Genomic DNA, 26,250 nt, shown 5'->3' on the forward strand with positions numbered 1-26,250 from the left:
CATGGGATGGACTCACATTGGAGAAGTTCACTGAGAACTATCTCCCATGGGAGGAACTCCACGGTGCAGCAGGGGAAGGACTCCTCTCCTGGAGCATTGGGAGAAGCCACAGGTGATGAACTGACCATAATCCCATTCCCTGTCTCCTAGCACCTCTGGGGTAGGAGGTAGAGCTGGAAGGAAGGAGGGATGGGGAGAAGGTGTTTTTAAGGGCTTATTTTACTTCTCATTATCCTGCTTTGATTTTGTTAGTAATAAATTCATTTTATATCTCTAAATTGAGCCTGTTTTGCCTGTGATGGTATTTGATAAGTAATCTCTCTTGATCCTTATCTCAACTTATGAACCCTTCATTAAATTTTCTCTCCTCTGTCTAGCTGCAGAGGGGAGTGAGTGAGCAGCTTTCATGGGTGCCTGGCAGCTGGCCAGTGTCAACCCATGACATGCCCTAATTTAGGGATAGAATAAACTAAATCCTTGGGTCCAAACCATAAGTGATAAAAGCTCTAAGGAAACAATGCTGCTTTCATACATCCAACATTTCTTCACTTGGAATAACAGTTTGGGGAATATCTTTTGGGAAATACACTCCAAAACTATCCCAGGCACAATGAGTTGCCCCAAAAATAACAGCCCTCTTACTAATGATAAAGGAGCACTGGCCCTTGGTTCTTATATGCTTCTCTGAAAAATCAGAAAATGTTTTAAACACTATCACAAAGTCCATTAATATGGTATTTGTTGGAACGGAACCTGGTATCATCTGTAGTTTTAGTTTTATTGTCCAACAGAACTTTAAAAAGTCTCAGAAATCATTTTCTTTATTTAGTTCAGTTTAGTTTTTGAATTTTTTTTAAATTTACTCAGTGCTCCGGCCCTTGTGTAGTCTGGGTTTGGCTGAAGACTTTTTTGAGAGTTTAAAAGACCTCAGAGACACATCTAAGAGTTTAAACATTAATAAAAAGTGTTGGGGAAAAAATGGGGAGATTTTAAAATGTGATTTTGTTCTCTTCTGTACTGTAGCGTATGTAGCAACAGCAGTACGTGCTTTTCTTAGCATACTATTAGCATTAAATTTTAATAACATATATAGGATCTCTGGACTATTATACATAAATGAAGAAGACAAAACTCCTTTTCAGGTAAAATATGCATATATCTCCTATATATTCTTCTTTTTTTTTCCTGCTATCTCTTTTATCATAAACACCAGAACTATTTACAGTCCTTGAAGGAAGACATAAAATTTAAGACTGCAGGTACTGCTCCTAGGTTTTTTGAATGCTCTAAAAACCAGCGATTTAGATTTTCTAAATAGAATCACTGTTATATTTAATACATGATCTTTATTTATTTTTTGAGGGGATAACTTGGAGAAGAGAGCTGAAGTTTCATATACCTTATAAAACCAGCATTCTATCATGTTGATATTTGTCTTCTTCTGTGAACAATGGTTTCCATTAGTGTCTTGTACAATTACATCTGTTTGATTATTAATGTGTTCATTAAAAGTATTTTTTTTACCCTATTTCTACATTTCTATTGTTCATTCTGGCTGGGAAGGAGATTTCTTTCTAAAAAGAAAAAGAGCCCAGTTGCCTGAATCTAATTGTATTCTCAGTTTACTTTAAGCAGAGATTTTAGTTGATCTAAAGTAAAAAATATTGTTTTTTGCTGTAAGCCAAGTGAACAGAATCTGTGCTTCCCCATTTTTCCCTGTCTTCATTACCTAATTGTTATTCCTTATTACAAGGTGTCTGCCATCATGTTATTTATTTATTTTGCAGCAGGTTCCTTCTCCTCCACACTTGTTCTAACTGGTAGTAAGCCCTTAATGCCACAGTGACCAATGGTAAATCACCGTGTCTGACACTGGGAGACAAAAGAAGCAGGAGGGACCTGTGAAAAATGCCTGCAAGAAGCAAAGCACAGCATGGATGGAGATGATTCACGTCTCTGCAGTGAATCTTCAGTAAAAGGTAGTAGAGCAGAACCAAAGACCATTTTCACTCATCTTGAATTCATTTCACCTGATCTCTAAAGTATTTCCCTGCTACCCACCAGAGCTTTGAACCAGGCTGCGTGTCTGAGTACTGCTTTTTTTTTTTCTTTTTCTTTTTTTTTTTTTATTTCCCAAAAAAGTGAGATTAAAAAAGGCAGCTAACAGAGGGAGAAGCTACAAGCAAGGAATACAAAAAAGAAACCAATTTGGACATCTGTCTGTCCATCCCTTGAAACTTTCACAGATTTTTATGCAATATGATTTAGAATATGAAGTTTTCCAAAAACATGTAATGATCTTAAGTTCCCAAGTCACTTAAATGCTTTTGGAAAAGTTGCTGGAAATTGATGCATCCATACTTAAACAAAGAAAGGCTTTCTATTTAACAAAGCCTACTGGTAAATTTTTGTCTATTTTTATAGCTATTTTAGCTGTTTCCTTAAAAAATTAACTTTTTTTCCTTCTCTTTTGCAAGTATTGTAATGCCTGTTCGATTTAGTAACTGAGGGCTATCTTATTCCTGTACAAGTCTATGTAAATCTGCTGGTTACTTTTAATTAAGCAGAATCAAACCTGTTGCCCTTCATCCTGAAAAAGCTATAGCAACATGCTTATATGAGTCAGAGACTCAAAGTAAGTAAATTTAGGCTAGCACAGATAAGATGATGTTGAGAGTGACCTCATGGATCGTTGTGTTCCTTTCTACCACAGACAACTCCAACCATCATACAAGCTGATTTTCTTTGGGTTTAAACCAGTGTAGGGCTAGCCTTGTTAGTATGACTGAAAAGACACTGTCCTGCCTTCCTGGCTTTTCTGGCATTCCAGTTCATTTCTGCAGGACAAGAGACTTGGGATGTAAGTTTGAGTGCTTTCTGATTAACTTCAGCTGAAGCTGGAAAAAATCAACACAAGATTTTGCCACTATTGAGGTGTTGAACCTGGATTCCTCATATGTAGATATTTCAATTTAATTTCACTGGGGAGCTTACCAAAATTACCTTGTTGAATTCTTTGGGGAGGTGCCTGCATTTTTCCTAGCTGCTGAAGCTCTGTACTTGTTACCTATTCTGTCCAAAACTGAGACTTCAGTTGTCATCCCCCAGGCCCCCTCTTTTCTTATGAGAACTGTTAGCTGCGTCTCACTTTTGTGACTGAATTTTGGATCCTTCTAATAAAAAATCTTTCCCTAAAAACTTTTGACCATGTGGAAGTAATGCCATTGTTACTTGTGTGGTACTACACTATGTAACTTTGTTATAAGATTTATTCTAAATACACCGTTGAAAGTTTAAAAGGGAGTTGCTAAGGCCTGTGGATCTGAACCTTTGCTAAAGAAACAGTAATTTACCACCCAGAAAGTGATAGACAATGAGGGTTGGAAATTGTAATGCCATAGGAAAGTAAAGAATGGCCCATTTCTTCTTGCACAAACAGAGCAGAATCTTTTTATGCTAAGCAGTCTGCTTTGCAAACATACACAAGAGCCCCTGTGGTTGCATCTTAAAAGAATAAGCCTACCAATATATCTTATGCTCATTGATGCTATATACTGTAAAGATTTTTTTTACTGTAGAGGCGCTTTTGTCTTGCCTGGGTTGTAAAAATATAGCATCGACCTTTTTGTTTTGGTGCTATCAGTGATGTTCCAGGCCCTAATACCTGGAGGTGGGTCTAACTGCATGTCAGGGTAATTGCAGAGAATATAGAGTGCTCACCCTGCCCTGCCTCGGATCTGCAGCTACAGCTCAAGGTGGCAGACAAAGGGAAAAGAGAGAGAAAACATGTGCATGTGTTTGTGCATGCGTAGGCAGTGTTAACAGAAGGGAATTAGCTGGCTCAGAGCTTTGATTATTGACTACAGAGATTTTCAGCTCTGGTCTCTTGTGTGAATCAGTCAGATCCATGATATCCAAAAGTGGTTATCAGCTGATGATTGTTTGATTGCCTGTGAAGTAATTAGTTTGAAGTGGGCTCCCCCAGTGAGACTCACCTGGTGTCTGTGCACCCTTTCCAGGTGCTCTGGGGCCAGTTGAGGAGGTGATGCCTCCAGGCAGCCCCAGCTCCCTGTAACCCTCCCTTTGCTGACATGAGGGCTGCTTCTGCCACGTCACTGCTGATGACTTGCTGCTGTAATTGCATCCAAACCCATCTCAGTTAAAATGAGCCAAATAACCCTGAGATTTGAAACAATCAGTATTAGCTAACCTGGCTGGTTCTGCAAGGGATGGTGGAGACATGGCCACACAAACCCTTCTGCTAGCAGGCTGGAGGAGCTGGTGGGCTGCAGCAGTGGGGATAGGAGATGGGGCTGGAGTCAGCAACCTGTACAGCTGACACAGCTTCATCTGCAATGGGATTGAAGGGGATCTACAAATACTAATCTGCATTCTTCACTCTTGTGATAGCACCAACACATTTCTAGGGACTAAATGAAAGTAAGAAATCACCCACTTGGCCTTGGTCACCATCCTTCAATTTTCCTGTTATGGACACCAGTCAGTTAAGACTAAACCTTGGTCCCATGATAAGAACAGCCAAATAATCAGTGCTTTTCTTTAAATCAGAAGTTAGTTCTTAAATGATGAAAAAGTTTGTAGTTCTTTAATCTACAACAATGCAAAGGTTCTCAGTGTAGCAAATATAAACACTTGTCCTGATCAGCCTGATAAACAACCACTCTTGCGGCCATTCATTACACCTGGTTACAGTGAGTGTGGAAACTCCTGTATTCTCCAGTCCTGCAGGCTGCCTGACCTGTGTATAAAAGGACTGTGATTACAGCAATTTTGACAAGCACTGACTTCACTGTTAGACATTTAAAAAGAGTTAGAAGTAGAGATTTTCTTTTGGTGCTAGTTTTTCTTGGGTTGTAATTTTGTATTACTGTTGTAGTATAAATCATTTACTGTACTAATGGGAAGGCAAATTTCTGTGGGAGGGAGCAGCAGCAGCTGTCCTAGAGACAGGTGTGAGATGTGGCCCTGAAGTTTACATTTCTGGAACTACCTCTCTGCATGAGCTGCAAGTAATAACCTTGTAAAGGAAGTTGTCACCTTTTGGCCTCTGCACCTCTAACCCTCAAATAATGACCAAAAAAGTGAAATTGTCCAAGTTAAAAGTTTTCCTTTTTTCAAGTTATAAATACAAAGAAGAGAAGGTCTGTTATTCAGTCATGTTAAAAAGAAGTTGAAAGCTTCTGAACTGGAGCATGGTTGCCATTATATAAGAATACATTTTCAAAGAGCATATTCTTATTTTAATTAAATCTTCAGTATAATCTTCATTGTTTCCTGTCTCATTATTTGACATGCAACATATGTTAACTCCACTAAAACCAATCCACTGTCACAGTTTGTGTGTGTTTTAAACATATCTCCCCCTGCTGTATCACCTGTCAACAAACTGGTCACGTCTAATGATCTGTTTAGTCATCTGGTTCCCATTATTTCAAGTTTAAGTTCTTTTTCTGACAGTAGCTGGAAATGTTTCCTGCTGGGTGTCTCTGCTCTGTGGGCCAGCTGGGAGCACAGGGATGAGGGGAGCTTCTGGGGGTTGCACCGTGGTGTTGCCTGCACTTCTGGAAGGAGCATCAAACCAGAACAGTGCTGGTTAAGCTACCAAGTACTCTGAAGAGTCACGTGCCTTGGCTGGGTCAGACATCCCATACAGATGAAGAGTGAACCAGGGCATTTCCTCACAGCATTTTACTGGGCAGTTGGCGCTATTTACACACAACATGGAGTAATGGGTTTGCTGGTTGTTTTAATTGAAACTCTTGTTGTCTCAAAGCTTTACTTGGTACCAGCCTAGCAACTCCACCCCACCTGGCACAACTATTTTACATCTTAAGTAAAGACATGGCCAGATACAGCCATTCTGGCTGCAGCAAGGTTGGACCAAGCAGTTCCTATCCACCCCACCCTATGCTGCTCATTTCTTCTCATGGTACCAAAGGGTAGCTCTTATGGTTCTGTGGGCTTTACTGGTTGAGAGTTTTCCAGATAGGGTGAGAGTGATCCTACCTAAAAAGCCCTTAAGACAGGAATTGTGGGCAGAAGTTGGGAAAGGAGAGAAATCTGAATTACAGCTGGACTGATGATTCTGTCACAATGCACATTTCCCAAAATCTGGAGATGTTGATGTGCTGGTGTACTTTCTGAAGAAATGTTGTAGGACAATACCATCTGTCCAGGATCTAAGGTTTTATTTTCAAGCATTTATTTAAAGTTGTATCTACTTCTGAGTGTTCACAATGCTGTATGCTTATTTCTTTTTTTCTGTTTACTATGTCTAGATAAAAGCATGGAGTAACACTTATCAGAACTGATATATTATGTGGTGTTATTTTAGCACAAATGCTTACTGTTCAGCACCTGTACAAGATCAGCCATGACAGCTGATGGTTTAAAATTTATGATGCATCATGTTGACAATATGATTTCAGCTCCAAAACATACAAACTGTACTTCAGTCTTCTTGTCTTTGCACATATAATTTTAAGCAAAGAGAGAACAACTCTGGACTATTCTGACAATTTTGTATCTTATTGCATCATATAATGTGGATTATATACAACAGAGATGGCTGAAAAGTACAGTTTCCCCACAGACTCTGCTCTGACAGATTTGCAGTCTGCTGAATCCTGCAGAGAATTGAGGATGTGCATTACAATGCCTCATCTCCTGCAGGATGCTGTGAACTTTCAAGTTCTTTTCACTGGGTAATTCCTACAGTTTTTTAAGTCAGGTATGAGCAGTAGAAGACTAAGTGATAGATACGAAAAATGCAATTTATGAGCAGTTTTCACATTTAGAGTAATACACATTGTAAATCAGATCATTGTCTAGTTTGCCAATACATGACACATTGTGCTGCAATGTAAAGCCAGAGCAGGGCACTTACCACATCTGGAGTGCTATTACTTAATTGAATGCATACCACGTGCCACAAAAGCAGACATATTATATATAAGGACAAAAGTGGAATAGGATTATGTGATGAAGAAAGGCACAATGCTTTTTGCTTTGATACCAGATGATGAAGTGACTGCAATCTGTATTTTTCAACCCTTGTAATTCATGTATTTCATGCCAGCAATGGTATTTATTAATTTATCACCAGCATTAAAGTATTAATATTATAACTTGTAAATAATATAGTCATATGCAGAATTGTATATTTTAAATCAGTGGTGAATTTACCCCAACACTGAAGTAAAGAAACCATAGCATCAGGACTTAAAACCAAAATTAGTAATGAAGTGAAGAAATGGTTAGTGTGTTGGTGTCAGATTTGTCAGGGCAAAGCCAAGCAGTTTTGTAAATTTAATCCTTCCTCCACAAAGATTACCTAAGATAACTATTAGTAATTTGATATTTACTATTTAATGAGCTTGGATTTAAGCAAATAAATTTTCATCTTTGTGTTTATCCTTGTGAAAGTATAAACTGATGTATTATGCAAATAGCATCATCTCTGGTAAACCCACCATCTCCCTTCATTCACACCGACTTGTCTGTGTATTCCCATGTTGACACCTTCATTTTGAATATCCCTTTAATCCCTTATTTATTGATTTATAGCTGTCTCATCAAGAAAACACTTCCTTTCAGCTTATTTAACTTCTATTGACTACAAGATGTTGGTAAAAAGCAGCCTCTTCCCAAGGCAGCTTTGGACTTGCTGCGCTTGGGTTCACCGCTGGCTCAAGGATTTGCTCTTGTGTACTCTTGGTACTGTGAGGGAAAATCAGGTTTACAATAACCTCAGCCAAACCATCCCTGTCATGTGGGGTGAGCAAGCCAAGCAGATTTCCATATGATGTAAAGAAACAAGTACAGTAAAGGGGCAAAAGCAATTCTGATGACTAGAGCACACGCACAGAAAACAAATATGTCTAAACTGTATGTGTAGAAGTAGGCATTTCAGACCCCTTTGAATCTGAAGGGTGGGATTGCTATAAACCCTTAGCTCGTGTCAGGATTTAGCCCCAGGCCCACACAGCCACTCAGTCACTTGTCTGATCGGATGGAGGGAGAGAATCATAAAGGCAAAAGTGAGAAAACTCATGGGTTGAGCTAAAGACAGTTCAATAGGTAAAGCAAAAGACATTCACAACCAAAGCAAAACAAGGGAAATAATTCACCATTTCCTATGGGCAGGTGTTCAACCACCCAGGGAAAGCAGGTTTCCATCGTGCATAACGGAGACTTGAGTAGACAAACACCATCAATCCAAATATTCTACTCACTTTCCTCCTACTTCCCCCACCTTTATATGCTGAACATGACTCTGTATGGTGTGCAATACTCCTTGGGTCAGTTGGGGTCAGCTGTCCAGACTAGGTTCCCTCCCAACTCCTTGTGCACCCCCAGCACCCTTGCTGGTGTGGTCGGGCGAGGAGCAGAAAGGTCCTGACTCTCTGTGAGCGCTGCTCAGCAATATATAAAAAATCTCTATTATCAACACTGTTTTGGTCACAAATAGAAAACACAGACTCTTAATGGCTGCTATGAAGAAAATTAACTCTCTCCCAACCAAAACCAGCTTGACTTACCACCTCCCATCTCTGTCTGTCTTTTCATGCTGCTCCCTGAAATCCAGGCAAGACATTTTCAGTTATGTACCTCATTGTAAACTCCCTAACTCAGTTTTAGGAAGTGGGACAAATAGTGCAGCAGTATTAAGACAGTATAAGTAGTAGTGTTTGCATCATTCTTTCTTTAGAAGCGTGCACTATTTTGTCCTTACAACTATTTTCTCGTTTGAAGAAGATAATGTAATAAAAATAATACTAAAATAGTAAAAAATTCGGACTTCCATCTTAAGTACTTCTTACTCCAGAAGCTTCTGGAAAGCAGATGCAAGTGCCCATTAACCATATACACACAGAAAGGGCTGGGTCTAAATTATTTATGTGGTATGCTCAGCGGGAGGCAGATAAGCCAGCACAGACAGCAGTTGCTGCTGTGGGATGGTGCTGAGCTTGTCACTGGCCCTGGTGTGAAGAAATGCTGCATGGAGAGGTTTAAGACGAGCCTGTGCATGAGAGTCGAGGACCATGTATTTGTTGTGAATGTTTATAATTTCTCTAATAATAGATTGTTATGTACAGTGCAGGGAACAGAGAGCAACTCTCACCTCTCCTTCCATTGAATAGCAAGTCACCTTATTCTGTGATGTACAAGGCAAAGTAATTGCATCTCAAACATGTGGTGTGTATTTGTTTAGAAGGTTAGTGCAAAATTGATTTATGAAACAATTTTCCCTGTTTCATGTCAGAGAGGCCATTTTCTGGTGAGTAATTAGATGTGGGTTTCACCTGCATTGTGACATACACTTTTGCGAAGCAAGGTATAGTTGCTGCTTTTCATTAAATAAATCTCAGGGAAATTTTGTCTAGTTGTTCATGAGAATTTTTTTTTCTGTGACATCATTTCGAAGATTGATTCTAGTTGATTTTGGAAGAGTAATGTTTTGAATTGTGTTTACCTGTGCTTCCCATGACACGCAATAAACAATGATCTTGTCCTACTCTGGAGGTAACTGTCCCTTTTCATTTGAAAATCATAATCTTAGATCAACATACATGAGAAGACCTGTACAGTATAATTGCACTTGACATGGAAAAAAATTGTCTTCCTGGTCCTCAAACTATCCCCTGGGCTTTCAGTTTGGTACTGAGCACCTCAGGGCAAAAATATTCTCCCGACCTGGTGCCTTTATTTTATCACAGTCAGTAAGCGAGGCAGACACAGTTTATGCATACTGATTGAAGATTTTTTCATACTTTTACATAGATTTTTAGGTAATTTTTCAAACTTTGGTACCTAAAGTTATATACATAAATTTTGCTTGTTTTTTTGGGGTATCCATTTTAATCATGTAAATCCTGGATTAGATTCAGATGCCCAGTACATTTTATCTCCTAAATTTGAAATAGTACTCTGCTTTTTATTAGACATTGAATTGAACTGATTTTTTTTAGGAAATTACAGGGTTTCCAATGAGTTTCCTTACAATATAATTCAAATCTCATCAAGTTTAAACAAGAAAAGTTGAACATTAAATGAGCTATTTACTTTTTATAGACTTATATTTAATCTGGGAATATAGCAAAGAAAAACTTACAGAATATATTTGATATGTTATTGGCATATTAACTTTTAAAAAATTGTCTTTTTATGAATTTGTTAGATTAAGTGATTTTAAATGTACTATAAAACAAAGAAATCATAATTCATTGAATAAACTGATGCTGGGACTCCAATTTTAAGAAACTGTGGTGATTCTACAAATCTAAGATCACTGTTTTAAATAAGTTTCCTTTTAATTTGTAGATATTTTCACTTTACTTCCTCCTTTCCTTAGTGTAGACTGAAAATGCACATTTTTTCCAGGGAAAACAATGCTCTATTCCTGATCTAATTTCTGAATCTGGCTTTCATTTCAGTGGAAGTAATCTTGACATTCATTTAACACAAATGAAATCTATTTTATCGGTGATGATTTATTTACTGTTTGTTGGGACATGCCTTTAACACTTGGAGAATTTGAGGGTTTTTTGCAAGCTTAATATTAGGATTCTTTGGAAGAGAGGAATAGGAGAAGGGGATTTTGTTCCAGAATATTTTGAGTAGTAGCACCATGGGTTCTTTTTAGTTGGTTTTATAATTTTGAAATTTCTCTAATAAAAGCATTGTACTTTTTGGTTTGAATTTCTGGAATTATGTTTCTCAATTGTTGTCATGTGTTAGGCAGACTCTTGTATGGGAATTATGAAAAATGTAGCTTTTCTAATCACATGAAGATGAAGGAACTATATCAAGTCTGACTAGTATTTGAAATATTAACAGAAAATTCAGCTATGGATATGAGGTCTTCTGTAAACCCACAACACATGCAGAGTAATGCAGGGTCAGATCTGTAAAAGGATCAGAAGTTTAAAGCTGTTTAGGCAGATGATTTCTGGCAAGGTAGTCCAGAATTTAAACTTCTGTGACCTTCTACCAAACCTTAGATAACAAAGGCAGATTAGAAATAGTACTAACTGCGGTCATAAAATTCATTCACCCAGACTGTAATCTTCCTTAAAATAGAAGTTACAGCCTTCTTGGGAGGTCCATTCCTAAAGATTAACAGAGCATTCACTGCTTGTGGGGAAAGAAATGGGCCTAAAATTGGAAGGCGTCATTTTATAAAGCAGACATGGCAGGACAGAGACAGCGAGTTGTGGGGAAGGGAAGCAAGGCCACCCCTGGCATCTCAGAGGAAGTCATTAGGAGGAACTTGGTGTGGGGGAAAAAAATTGCTCTCTTAGCATGAACATTACTGAGAAACTGGCTGGTCCCCACACTGGCTGGCTCTGCTGAGTGCAGGCGAGACAGATGCAGAACTCTGATTGTATTGATCTGAGTAATAAAAAATTTAAAAAGAATAAGAAAAAGATATTTTTTTGTGGGAGCAGAAATGAGTTAGGAAACTGATTGCAGCACAGACTGGTAACTTATTGATCACTATTCAGGGCAGCTGGAAGTAGAATAAAGGACACGAGGATGGGAAAGCCAGAAGCCGCTCCACAAACAAATGGATAACCTCTGGCTAGCATACAGGAAAACTGGGATTCAGATGCATAACCTCTTGATCATGCTATATGGCAGAAATTTAAAAGAGAAGCAGAGACAGGAGATTTATCTCTTTGTGAAACTTGTAATTATACAAATTCCAGTGCAATCTTTCATTGCAAGTTTCTCCTTGCTGTCCTGAGTGGTTTGCCAGCTGTTGTCCACTGCAGTTTTTTACACATGTTGATATAGACAACCATGTTGATATGTACATGGTTGAGATCAATATATTTGTGGTGCCATTAACAGACACATTATAGCATACAGAGAATTATTTATTCATACATTGAATAGTTCCCAATGGACGTTTTACAACCTACTGGAAAACAGGCTCCGTGAGATCAAAATATAAATGTTATAACTGATGTGGGAAGGTTTGGAGAGGGAAGAAAGTGTAACTTTCTCATATATTTGTTCATTAAAAAGTATATTTCCTTAAGAAATGAAACAACTGGCTGCCGTGCTGTCCTCAGTCTCAGTGCTATTAATAGACTGACAGGCATTGCAGCAGACTGACTTTAGTAGAGTATTGAAGAAGATTGCTTGTAGATTGCTCCAGATGATGTTCTAGATTCTGTTCTGTTCTGTTCTGTATTACTCCACTGGAGGATGAGTAGAATATGTACCCAGCTCTGTTACATCTCACCAATGTGTGCTACAACTTGCATGCGTTTCTGATGTTGTTCAGAAATTTACATTGAAAATGGCCCTAATTTGCTGACCTACTCACTGTAGAATTGTTCTCAAACAAAGGGGCAGCTTCTGTGGGGTATGATCGTGCTTTTCATCATGTTAATATCCTTACACAAGTGGCTTAGCTGTGAAAATTCCCCTCAGGGCAAGTACCAGGACATAAGCCTGAAGGAGTTCATGCCTTCTGATGGGCCATAACTGACACAACCAAGCTACGCTGACACGTAAGAGGCAGCTGTCATGTCTTAGAAGGTGTTGAAGACTGCCAGAGTGTCCCACGAACCACAGTATTACATCATCCAGCGTAAAACTCCTCACCCTAGGAGAGGTACCTGGGCAATCCCACTCAGCCTGAGCATAATACTAACCCCCCAGGCTTTGTATTTCATGGGTTTCCACCACCCCAACAGATCAAGACTGTGACTATCACTTCGACCAACAACAAAAAATTGCAAGTCAAGTTTTATTTGTGGATCCAAGGGTGGGGACTGTATACATTTCTAGTCTTATCCTTTCTCTTTCTTTTTCATTATACATTTTCGTAAGAGTTGTTTTTACACTTTTATATTGTTGCATCTCTAACCAAAATGGCTACATTTTAAAATTTGCAGAGTACCATATTGTACTTTAATATTCTAAAGTTTGCAAGTAAAAGTTTGTTATTGAACATCCTGCGAATTTTCTCGTTTCTCCCGCGCACTGCCCAGAGTAAATCAAACAAACTTCCCCTAAACCTGCCGGAGACCATGGCATAACATGTTACTTAGTTAAATTGCTGCTTCCTGCCTTTTCATTCCTTAATAAGAGGAGTCCAGTGAATGACAAATCATGCAACCAATGCATAAGTGACAATTCTTAAAATGTAATTCAACTTCATGTGTGATTTAAAATACAGTGAAAAGGTTGTTATCTTTTCATGTACATGAAAATAAAATTTCAGCTTTGCAAGTACTCTGCGAGGCTTTAAAAATATTAAAGAGGTGACAACCTTTTTAGGATTTTAGACTGGTGATGGCATATAATACTCCAAAATAGGAGTAATCTAATGGTTTGAGCAAAAGTAATGGTTTGAGCAAAAATTATTTCCAGTTGTCTGCAACTACATAAGTATATGAGAAAAATCTTGATGTATTAAAAATTGATGAGGAATAATAATCAATCTTTATCTTTAATGCAGTATATTTAGCTCTTTATATTTTCTATGATGGATTTCTTTCAATGCAGGTGCAACCTGTGCTTTCAATCTCTCTAGTTTCGATACACCTAGTCTAATTTTTATACAGGAGTTTAAACTGAGATATATTCACATTTCTTAAATATGTCCTACAGCATTCTATTCTCAGACTCACAGTCTGCAGGAGGGGTTGCTGCACCCTTAATGAAAGAACCTGTCCCAACACCATCTAACATAGTGGTTTAATAAACCCCAGATTTTTCTAAGGTTTATAAGAGGATTTTGAGGAAATTTTGGAAGTCTTTCACATCCTTCTATGGAATGACAATCAAAAGTATCTGTAGAGACAGTTCTGGAGTTGTGGTATTAAATTCCCTGTTCCAGCCTAAGAGGTACTCAAAAGCTGTCTAAACATGGTCAAGGGCAAACAGCTCTAGGTGATCCTTCATGAACCGCATGACCCTCAGAGGTCCCTTCCAACCTTAACCATTTTATGATCCTCTATTTACTTTGATAAAAGAAATTAAGATGTGTGTGGATATACATTTCATGAGAATAGTCCTATTTTTATTCATCAAATATTGTTATTGTGATTGTCATCACTACAGAATACAATCAGTAAGAATAACTTGGATTTTCTTCTAACATGTAACCAGACTCAGCTTTGTACTTTTTTGCGCTTTCAGCTGCAACTATGTATTGAAGGTATACATTTTATTAAAGCTGACATTCTTACAGATTTCTATACTCATATGATACTGGTTTTTGACTTCTTTTGCTACAACTTGACTTTCTGGTTTTCTCATACTTCACTACATCCTTTAGAAAAGGTTTCTATTTCTGAACCACAGTGCAGTTGTTATTGCCCTTATTGCTTCCCTCTTAGTTTTAGTCATCTCCAGCCTTAAGTATTCAAATGTTTGTTACCCTTTCCTGTCATCTTTTGAGTTATGTTTGAATTCCTTGAAGGAAGGCAGAGTTCTGTCAGGGACTTTTCATGAGACTGGCATTTTTCCCCCTCTCCCAATTCTACTTGGTTGCTCTAGCACTGTAAGTGTAATGTACTAACAATAAAGCAAAGCTGTACTACATTCTGCAAACCTACAGTAATACTTTCAGGCACCCAGTTCAAAGATCTTTTTCTCAATGATATTTTCATAGATTTTCAGGGAAAACCAAGAAAATAGGAAAAGGCTGAAGTATCTATAGGCTATAAATATCTCTATCTATCTATCTATCTATCTATATCTATGTATAGTTATATCTATAGATAGGTATCTATATCTATCTATAGATATGTATAATATATTTATAGGCTTTCATTCCATGATTGCTGATTTTTGATTAAAACAATAATATCATGCCTGACTCATTACAACACCTCCCCTACACACACACACATGCTTAAAGTTATTGTATCTGCTAGAAACACCCCATATTGCTATATTTAGAAAATCAAACCTCCTTCTATCACTCTGAGTGTAGGGTACCATTCTCTGGTTAAAACCTGCTTCTTATTTCCACATACACATTCACATACACATTGAGGTGGACCACAGTTACTTGACTAGTGATGGAAGTTAAAAGTTAAGCAGCTGGGTTTTTTTCTTTTTCCTGTGGGGAATATAAATTGTGATATAGGTCAGAGAACAGTTTACAAAAACTTTTATACAGAATTTCATATATGAAAGAATAAATTCGGGAAATCACTCATTTCCCCCCCTTCAATCTTTTCACTTAAATCTAGATTTGTCTGCATATAAATATATAGAACATTTTCTGTAATTGTTCTGCTAGTAGAGCAGATGACTTGTCAGTAGATAAAAATGTACTTAACACTTAAATAACTCCTTCATACATATTGTTAGAAAGCATTTTACAAATACAGTCCTATCAATGACCATTTTACAGATAGAGAAGGGAGATATATATTAATTTATTTGTTAAGAGCTAAGCAATGGATAAAAACAGATTAAAACATAGGACTGTAGGATAAAATTCTTATGTGCTCTACATCAACAAGAAGTTTGCTGCTTATTTTATGAAGCAACAATTTTATCCCGAGTGACCTACCTTCTCATCTATTGCATAGCCTAGCACTGATTGCCTTTACCTACACTTGAGATGGTTGACCTGACGTACAGAGTTAGAACCTAAAACAATATTTTGTTTTGAATTTTTACCATAGTATGGACTGCTTTGTTCATGGATGAGATCTCTCTCACTTCAGCTGTCTGCAATTAGAAATTTAAGCTCAAGCTAGTTTTCTGAGCTTCTTTTGTTGTCAGCAAAGATGCAACTCTAGAATATGCTTCCTTCCATCTATTTGAAGACAAAGATGAATTATCAGTTTAAGCTTGCCCTGCTGTCAGAAGAAACAGTATTGGAGTCTTCCCCCCTCCTCATGTGCTCATCACAAAGTGTCAGATGCACCATGTGGTGAGTGGATCTGAGCTAAAACTAAGCTTGTGTGAAAATGGCTGGTTTTCAGCCAGATCAGCTCCCTGAACAATTTACCATATATTTGTACAAATGTGGTATCAGCACAAGAGACAAATATGTGCAGGACTGGGAATAAGGCATGTAAGTAAAAGCAGTGCAGGCCTGCTTTCTTTCCCTGGTAGCACCAGGTTAAAGGACCTACTGAACACCAGTCTTAGTCACCTGTGATGGTTTTGACTGGGGCAGAGTTAAGTTTTCTTCATAGTAGCTGGTATGTGCCTGTGTTTTGGGTTTGTGACTAAAACAGTGTTGATAATTCAGGGATGATTTTGTTACTGATGAGCAACACGTACACAGACTCTGGAGCTTTTCTGCTTCTCACCCCACCCCACCAGAGAGGGGGCTGGGGGTGCACAAGGGGTTGGGAGTGGACCCAGATAAGACAGACGACCCCAGCTAACCCAAGAAATATCCCACACCGTACAAGTTTCATGTTCAGCATATAGAGCTGGGGGAAAGAGAAGAAAGGGGAGGACACTCAGAGTGATGGAATTTGTCTTCCCAAGTCAGTGTTATGTGTGATTGGGCCCTGCTTTCCAGGCTGAACACCTGCCAGCCCATGGGAAGTTACGAATTAATTTCTTGCTTTTCTTTGCTTATATGCACAGCTTTTCTTTACCTACTGAACTCTCTTTATCTCAACTCATGCTTTTTCTCACTTTTACCCTTCTGAGTCTCTCCCCCATCCTCCTGGGAGGGGAGTGAGAGGCTGTGTGGGTCTGAGCCGACAGCTGGGGTTATACCATGACACCACCTACCATATTAAGCAAGATTAATCTCACCTAAAGTTTATGTGCAATCACTGCTGCCTGGCATTAACCTTATCAGCTGAAGTTTAGTGTGATATTAGTACAACAGGCTTTTTTAAACTCCACCTCCATGAAGGAATCTGACATGGTTAAATAACCATTAGAGAAATGCTGTTATTGGAAGTGGAGTTGCTGAATTCTCTGTTTATTTGTAACATCTTACATGCAAAGATGTTGTTATTTTCCAGATATCTTAATTGTGAAAATTTAAAGAATTATAAAATTGAAAAAGACTGAACAGATTCACCTCATGCTCTGATTCTATACTTGATCTAGTTACAATTCTCCTAGATACTTGTTTATTTTACTGAGAAGGCAAGCCCAAAAGGATTAAACCTTGCCTGCAGCTTTCTTTTTGTGCAAAAGTCAATTATGGCTAGCTAAATATCCCTGAGGTAAACATGTGTGAGGCTGATAATGTGGTTAGAATAGCAACAGCAGTTTTAAAGGAGACTGGTGTTCATGGAGTTAACACATTCCATATTGCTATCATGCAAAAAATTACAGACACTTCCAGTCAGGGAGCATCAATCAATTTTTGTTAACTTTCAGGATTTTTTCTTCCTGATGGAGCTAATATTACATCCAAATATTATGTGTACTGCATTTGTAAATTTAATTCCATTTGCTTAAGGAAATCTTCTGTATGAAAAATGTGAGTTAAAAACTATGTTATTTACCTGGTGCCACTGGATTGCCTGTGGAATGGGTCAAATCCTGCCATTCTTAATGAGGAAAATATTGACTAATGGCTTAAGTAAATATTATCTGAATTCAATGAATGTTTAAGTCTTATGTATTAAATATTCAGAGGAGCAGAAAATAGTTCATAGCTTTTCCTCCCAACCACCGAACCACCATGGCACCTAACCAGCCATGCTCGTGCTTATAATTTCCTTCTGTATTTTGGCAAAATGTTGCAGTTTCAACAGACAGTGCTAAAAACATCATATATCACCACAGTATGCAACCTCGTAGCAAAATGATTCACCTGGGAATTTCAAGTTCCTTGCAATTAGAGAAAGGAACTGAAACCGTGTTCTCACAGTGAGCAGAGTGCTATAGCCACTGACACTGGATTAAGGGAGGCAGGAGCTGCTGTACAACTGTCCTCCAAGTGAATTTTGAGTAAAGGCTGATTTTACTCCAGGAGGAGGTAAAGGAACCGTGACATGCAGTCAGAGAGAGAAAGAATAACATTCCTTCATTTGGGCCTACCAAAACTCTGCAGCATCAGCTAGCTTGAAGTGACTCCTGACTAGGACATAGGCCCAACAAATCCCAGTGTTGCATCCCAGGCTCTTTCCATGCATGTTTAGGAGCCTAATGCCAAACTTTGGCCTATGACTTTCCAAGAGTGATAGGGCACCTAACTCCTTTGCCCTTCTAGTCTTCTCAATATATTTTGTCGTCTGGTCTATAAAATGGAAATATTTTTTTCTCTTGGGACACTGTGAATAGATGGAAGACCCTCAACTACTGATGTGAGCCAAGGCTAAAATAACCAAACATTAACAGATAGCAAAGAGGTGCAGAAGAAACTTGAATTTTGAAATATTTCTGAATGTATTAGACCACTTTTGTTGAAAGGGTTAGCCTGGCAAAGAACCAGTAAGAGTAATGGGTAGATAATTTTACAACAGATATTATTTTTATTTCTTGTCAATCTATGAAATATTGTCCTTCCGGAGGTAACCTGACTGCCACATGGTGTAGGCAATTAATTCCCTCTGTCCTCTAAAAGTATTTTGCATTTACTTTCAAGACAATTGGCTTTTCTCTCCCCTCTGGCCTTCCAGAAATTTTATGTTAAACAGAAAGGAAATTGGTGACCGATATGAAAAGGTATTTGACCACGTGTTGATCTCACAGATCCAGAAAATATTATGTTACCTCTCAAACATGGTCTTACTAACAGTCTGAGTTACTCATTCAAAGATCAAGTGCAAAATAAAATCAAAAATTTAAAACCATCAATTTTTCCAAGTTATTCAGGTGTAAAATCCCTGCAAAATATTTCAATGAGAAGCACTGGATTGCTTTTGGAAATATAGACTATAGGTGTCACTTTCCACAAAATTACACCGGTGTACCTCCATTGTCATTAGTATATGTTACTTGTTTAATAGACTAAAAAAGCCCAATTTGGTTGGCATTATTCATGTTATGATGGAATTTATTTATACCTGTTGACTCAAAGGTGTTTCAGTTCCATGACCAAAACGTGATGAGCATGTGATAAAGAATATCAAAGTATTCTCAACTAACTTTGAGATAGAAGAGCATAAAGACTTCCTGTGAAGGGTTGGAATCCCCATCAGTGGAAGAAAGTTGATTCTCTTGGATTCAGAAATAAATTATAAAGGTGGAATAAAACAAGCTTTTGCATTTTGGAAGATTTCATTTGGAGAATTTCAAGGATGCAAAATCAAAACCATAAATAAAGGAAAATGCTAGAAGTCTTTGTAATCTTAATACAACCCCTTGCACTGTATGTAAAGCAAAAGTGTCTTTAATTACAAGATCTCATATAATTTATGTCACAGTCACTGCCTAATTCATCGCTCTGAATGGTTGGTACCCACAAAAAGAGTATTAATTTGACATTTACTTTAGTCTTCTTTGTTTGAGGCATGACCCTCCCTTTTGTCCCTAAGATTCAAACCTAATTCTGAATGTAGAAATACTGACCATATCAGGGTAAAAATACTTGCTATGGTAGTCTTGCCTAGTGTCCTAGTGCTTCTTATCTGCTCATTAACATAATTTCAGTGTGTTCCTGGGTTAAAGGATGTCACTTTCCTGTTTAACTGATGGGAGAACTAAAGTAAAGAAGGACTATTGTCAGTTCCCAAGCTTGCTTAAAACAAGATAGGATGTGTTTTTTCATAATTTGCATTCATAGTATAATTTCATTGTTTGTTTTCATAGTTTGTGTGTTCTGGTAGCAAAGATTCCCTGGGCTATTGGGAGTAACCCTAAGTACTTAACTTATTTCTAAAACAGATTTCATGGACCATGTGGAGGCCATAAAATGAAGAGCATGAAATGATCTAGGAGAAGTCTGATTTAAGCGGCCTCTGTAATTGTACACTGACAGTGTAATACAAAAACTCCGTAGCAGAAGTAAAGGTAAAACTTAGCTCTTCAAGGTAATGCATGCAAAATTCTTTTGCTTTCTTTGAACCCCATTTTCCCACTCATTACACAGATTTTTTGTTCTGCTGTGAATGATGTGAGTAGGAATCTGATTCACCCCCGCAGCCCTCTGAATTGACAGAAGAGGTGCCTATTGGCGGGAAGAAAAGTGCTAAATTTTTCATAATATGAAATTCTTTATAATTCTTTGTAATAAAACAATGTAATATCATGTGGGGTTCTTCAAAAGTCTGTAAAAAAGCACAGTTTGTGTGGAATTGTTTTATCCAAAACAGGCAATATGAGCAGTGTCACAGTCAGGAAACAGCATGCAGATGGCAGTAACAGACTCTTGCCACGTCTGGCGCTGACAGGAGATGATTTTCAGTGGGCTTCACTGATAGCTGTTAATAGTAGAACTTTAGAATGCTTCTAACTTCTAACTTGGCTATTTTAGGCTGCCCTCGTCTTTCTTTAACTGCTCTGTCCTTGGTATTGAAAAGAAAACCTGGGTGTCATCCCACACAAGCTCTGCCTAAGAGATTATGTATCAGGCTTGATCATATCTTTATTTCATGTGCTCATATTTTTGAGATATAAAATACAGTAGACTAAAAAGATCATACCCGTCTTGTTGAATTTAATACTTTCAATACAAATCTCTAAATAAACAAGTCCACAAACTGAGAGGAATTCCAATATCTTGTCTTTCCCTTTGTTAACTCTAATAATGTAGGTTATAAAATTGAATCTTTTTTTTTGTAAAACCCCTTTCTTGTCAGTGAAAGCACTGTACCTTTTCCATTTTGTCAAGTGTTCATTTAGGGTGTTCAAAGAGATCTGTGCCTAGCTTAACTCATTTTTGTGCTAAGCTACACTCATAGCATGTGTTCCAGCTCTCTCATGTTATTTGATATGGATGTAAAAACATATTCTGTCTTCTGCCTTTATATGCTAGGACAACAGACAGCAGCTGATAAATATGCAGATACTAAATGCAATTCCTTTAATTGAATCGAAACATTTCTGTCAGAAGCATAAAGGAAAGACTTGTGATTTTCGTGCAAGTAAATATAATAAGGCTGTCTTTTTGGGCTTTTTTTCCTCCTCAAATGTCTGTGGCTCTGACATACCATAAGGGATGAAGTGTTTTAGCAACCTAAGGGGTTGCTTCTAGTAGTGGTGGTTGCCCTTGGTGAAGGATATCTGGAAAGAATTTGAATGACCTTGTACTTTTGAGCCAGACTGGTGCTATTAATATGTTTTTGCTGAGAAATTCCTAAAGAGGCAATTATATTGTCTGTCGTTGCAAATATAAGAGCAATATAGGAATATCCAAAAAGTTGTCATTGCTCAGAAATCATGCAAGTTGTACTTGCAATATTATTGCATTAGAACTTTAGAGATTTTTACACTTTTTTTGCTACCGTAAGGTTTCAAACATGCATGTGGGTCTTCTGTGCTCTCTTTCATTCAGAATAGCAGCACACATGTGAATGCTGAGCTACACTCACAGCAGGTGTTCCAGGTCTCCTTGAAGAGGATATATCACATGCTATGTGAGCACTTTCCATTTGGGCTCAACACTCAAAACACCAAGTTCCAAACTCAAACCCCTTTTCTGAACATACAGAAAAATAGAAGCATAATGTATATTTCAAACTCCATATTCACACACGTGGAATTTGTTAGGCTATGTGCTTTGGCAGTGACAAAAAAAAGAAAAAAGGGGAAGGAGAGAAGAAATAAGAAGGACACCAGAAAGAAGACAACTACTAACAAAGACAGAACAACACAGCGTGAAGACCAAGGCAAAGGGGGTGGAGAAATTTTGTAGAGCTTTATTGAAGGATGGATTTGTTTCTGTCTCTTTTTCACACTGGTGGTCCTCTGTACTTCCATCCTCCCTGTCTTGTGATGTGATTTCCTTTTGTGTTGTCAACATGATGTGGCAGTTAGAGAGGGTTCTCTCTATGATAATTTCTTGTTTAGCCCAAGAAGTACTTCTGTATCTTCTCCTGGTTGACTTGGAAAACCAATTAGTGCTTGTTAGTTGTACTGAACTCCATGCTTGTTGGTTTGTGGTTACGTACTCTCAGACCCTAATGTCTGACACAAAACAAAGACACACTTTTTTTCTGATCTACCTGTAATTTGTGGGTTCAACTCTTAACATTTCTATTCCATTAATATTGTCATTTCTGGACTGAATGAATATAAAATCTAATCTATGCTCTCCAGAGGAAACCACTGTAACACTTGAACATGTTACTGTTAAAGGTATTTGGGTCAAATATTGATTTTTTCCAGTATGCCAGTATCAATCACTGTATTTTAATTTAATTCAAAATAAAAGGAACCAAGAGTTCGTGGAAATGAGTCATACCAAGATGGACTTATTTTCTCAGGGCTGCTATCTCAGTCTGCTGATACAGCGGGCAACAGAAATAATTCAGTACTTTAAGGAAGAGCTAGGCTGCTGGGTTGAGATAGCCCATATTTATACTCATTCTGATAAAATCAAGAAGCAATCTGTTAAGTGAAGTCTCTCCAGAGGAGCATGAGCAAGGTGGCTGTCAATGAGTGGGGTTAAAGCCCAAGGGACTGGAGTGGCTAGGGGAAGGAACTGATTTAGTAGCATATTATATGGTGCACAGTAAAACAAGGGTGTATGTCAAAGATTCCCAACCTAGAATATCTCTAGCAGCGAGCCTCAGAAAATCGGCTGGCCATGGCAAACTGCATTTGTAAGTAGAGAATGAAAACAAGCCAGTGTTGCTTGAACGTGCATTCCTACCAGATATTTAATACTTCAGTAAAACTGCAGGATTCACAGATGTGGTGGATTCCTCTGGACGTGGAGCAGAATCACATGTGATTTGTCTATATTTTCTTTTGGGATTTCTGGGTAGTACAAGGAGACAGTTAGAGATATGTGAATAGATTGTGAAGAGAAATTGGGAAATATGCCCCCAAATTGTAGATACACAAGTTTGAAAGTTTTGTGCCGCTATCTAATGCAATGGTCTGGTGGGAAAGCGGCCAAAGGAACCCCTGTGTTGGTTCACATAAATCCTGTGAACTTGTATATTTGTAGTTTCTGTAACTGAAGTAGGTTTTCTAGGGTCCGATGTGCTGTATCCCCAGTGCAGGGATTCTAATAATCCTGGCAGCAGATGGATTTTCAGCAAGTAGAGTTCAGATTATGAAATCCCTTCTCTTGCTAGCAAACACCTGCTGCTGCAGAAAGATCCACTAAGACTAGTGGAATTACTGGAGTCTTGACTAATTTCAGTGAAACTTCCACAGTCCTGGTCCACTAGTAGGTAGGTGGTTAGATTTAATTGTGTTTGAAAAGAAACGGAGCCATACCAAAGTACAGGAGGGGAGAAATATCAGTGGTGCCTATGGATATGCCTTCGTAGTAGGTGAAATCCACATACTTCTCTGAGGTTTACCCAGAATCCCACCCTGTTATTCACATCCCCTTAAAACCTTGCCTGCCTGTCCACAGAAAATTGACACATTTGCTCAGACACAGCTACAGGATAAAGTCTGTGCTGTGCTTTAAGAACAGTTCTAGCCTATCTACTTTGCAGTGAACATGTGAGTGAAACTCATTTTGTTTCCCCAATTCTATTTTATATCTGAGAATTTCTCACCTTTTTCCTTCCTCCTGCACCAGAGACTGCATGCGTATGTGTTTGTGTATGGTTACAATTTAAATCCTCATTTCAGATGCTCTGTCTCATATCTGACCAGCAGAATCTGTCTCAGCCCAGAAATTTAAAAAGAAAAAAATCTGTTTGAGGTTGGTGATTGCTGACCAGAACACTGTTAAGTCAGTCATGGTCATATTCAGAGGTAGAGGATGTGAATGAGTATTTCCACCTCTGAAGGAAAGACAAAATTGGTCTGAGTGCTAGGCACACATAAGCACATCTTGAAGTATCTTATCTATGCCATCTAATTTAGAAAGCTGGGTTGGAAGCCTGAGTTCTCAAGCAGAAAATCCAGAAGGAGATAAGCAGCAAATAAGGCAGAGGAGGGAAGAAAAAAAAAGAGTGATGAGGAGGACAGGGGGAAAGAAAAGACTTTTTGATTAAAGTAATTGATGTGATTTACTCCCACAGAGTATTTAATATCAAAATGTTTTGAGTTGTCCTTTAGACTATCTTGTACAGGAGGCCATGATTCCTAATTCACAAACAGGGATGTGGGCAAAATTTGTCACTGTGCATTCATTCTGCTATGGGCTACAAGACACCTCCAAAAAGGCCAGCATGCTCTTTATTAGCAACCCCTTATCTATTGAATCGTGACCTTGGCATGGTTCTTGCAGTACAAATTAATCCGCTACTCCAAGGAGATTTCTTTCCTCCCCACTGACTTTCTATTGGTCACTGCTCTTGTGGTCTTGCTGTCTTGTAATAATGAAAACTAGAACTAAGTGTCCTTTCAGTGCATGCACTCAAGTCTACAGTTATTGTTTCATTCACTGTCACTTCAACTTCAGTGTCCTATTTTCTTATCCTGATATTCTTGTTTTATCTCTGTGCACTCTCAAATCAAAGCCAAGTGTTATGCTAATCCATACATTTAGTGAGAGCACACAAATATATGTGGATGCTAAAGGGGCTTCAGTTTAGTTCAGGACAAAAGAAACAGTGGTTGGTATAAATTCTGAAAACCACAGCAATGGGCAGATCTGGCAACTGACCATCCACCAAGAGTGTGCAGTCTTTCTTTAGTGTTCCATGAACCTTCATCCACAAACTTTGAGGTTGCTCTCTCTTTCAGATGAAGGTCTGGGGTCACTGCTGGTGAATCCCACAGCAGAAGGAGGAAGAAAAAAGAAACAGATCCAACATGACCTGATGACCTGGAAGTTGTGCTGAGCAGGATGCTGAGGACCTACTGGAGATGAATCTATGGGAGAAAGAAGCAGCAGAGTTGAAGTCAAAAACCAATAAATGACTGCCACTGTCTTTGTGACTGTGGCTGTTACTGAAGCAACAGCAGTAAGAGTGGGAATATTTCCCAGGTAGTAACCAATATAGTAAGTGCTAAAAAAACTGTTGTGCTGTTGTATGCTGGGTCACCTCAGATGGAATTGCAGGGAGATACTAGGGGCTTTCCCTTTGAGTCCCACACAACCTCTGCCATGTACAACCCAAGACAGATTTACACATGTGAAAAAATTAAGATTGGAAGTGCAAGTTTACTCCGGCTACATCTGAACTCGTTGTGAAGCTTGTGATCCATTTCCTTTGCATTCCTCTTATGCTGTTATGCTCACAACACTGTCCCAGACAATTAAAAAATCATGGACACTGTGATAAATGAAAATGTCTCTTGATGTTTTTCGTACTTTAGATCCTTCTGTTTTCTGGCTATGTGGCTGAGAGTTCTGTTGCCTGCAATTTCTCTTCCTTAGTTCAGCACCCTATTCATGTGAAAATTTTCCTTTTTTTTTTGGCAATTTGTGTTTGATAATATTTTGTTTATTTTGTTTAGAAGAAACTGAAAGCAAACAGTAAGTCTCTTGGTTGAAAGAAGTTTCCAATAACTCCAGTAGTGACTAGTCTTGGTCATTTGGTGGCAAGCCGCCAAGTTAGCAAGCCACTAAATATCTCTCTTTAATGTAGATAACTGAGTTCTTAATGGGAGTTTGTAAAAATAAACTTTACTACAGAACTGATCTGATTTCCCTGGTGCACCAACCTTCTCCTTCTTCAACTCACATCCCATCTTTTCTTCCTTGTAGTTTTATTTCGTTGGCTTTCTGAGGTGTGGGCTAGTGAGAGTCTTTCAATGTGCCTTTCCACATGTCAAATGGTCTTACATGTTTTAGTTTATAGGTCCTTATTTTCAGAGTACTTAAAGCAACTCTTAAGTAAGGTCAAAGTTTGCAGCACTATTTCTGCATGGCTTTACCTTGTCATGGGTTAGCAAGCATAGTCCCAGAAGTGATGTTCTTGCAAAGGGGTGTTTACAGCTTCCTCTATGACCTAACAGAACCTATCAGCTGGCCAGTTTGAATATGGACAATTCTTTAAGCCACTTAAAGTTGTGATCACCTCTGTGATCCACATTTAAGAATAGGCAAACTCCCCCTCCAAGCTCTCTCTCGTTTCCGGCGCTGGGACAGGTGGCTGCGGGCCCCGTGTGGGGGCCAGCGGGCCCGGCCCAGGTCCTGCTCGGGCCGGGCCAGGCCGGGCCATGGCCATCCTGGAGCCGATGGGCCCTGTTCCACCCACGAAACCCCCCCCTCCCCCACAGCAGGGCTGTGGGCAGCTGGAGCGG

The 26,250-nt window shown here is 38.6% G+C and overlaps 1 long non-coding RNA gene across 1 annotated transcript; it reads left to right on the forward strand.

Moving 5' to 3' along the window:
• Positions 1–241: 241 nt before the first annotated feature.
• On the forward strand, positions 242–25,287 carry LOC116442025. Its single transcript, XR_004239351.1, has 3 exons — positions 242–1,979; positions 19,813–19,938; positions 24,745–25,287. It is a non-coding gene; the product is annotated as an uncharacterized LOC116442025 (long non-coding RNA).
• The last annotated feature ends 963 nt before the right edge of the window (positions 25,288–26,250 follow it).

Source organism: Corvus moneduloides, chromosome 3, assembly GCF_009650955.1.
Source record: "Corvus moneduloides isolate bCorMon1 chromosome 3, bCorMon1.pri, whole genome shotgun sequence".
NCBI classification, from domain to species: domain Eukaryota; kingdom Metazoa; phylum Chordata; class Aves; order Passeriformes; family Corvidae; genus Corvus; species Corvus moneduloides.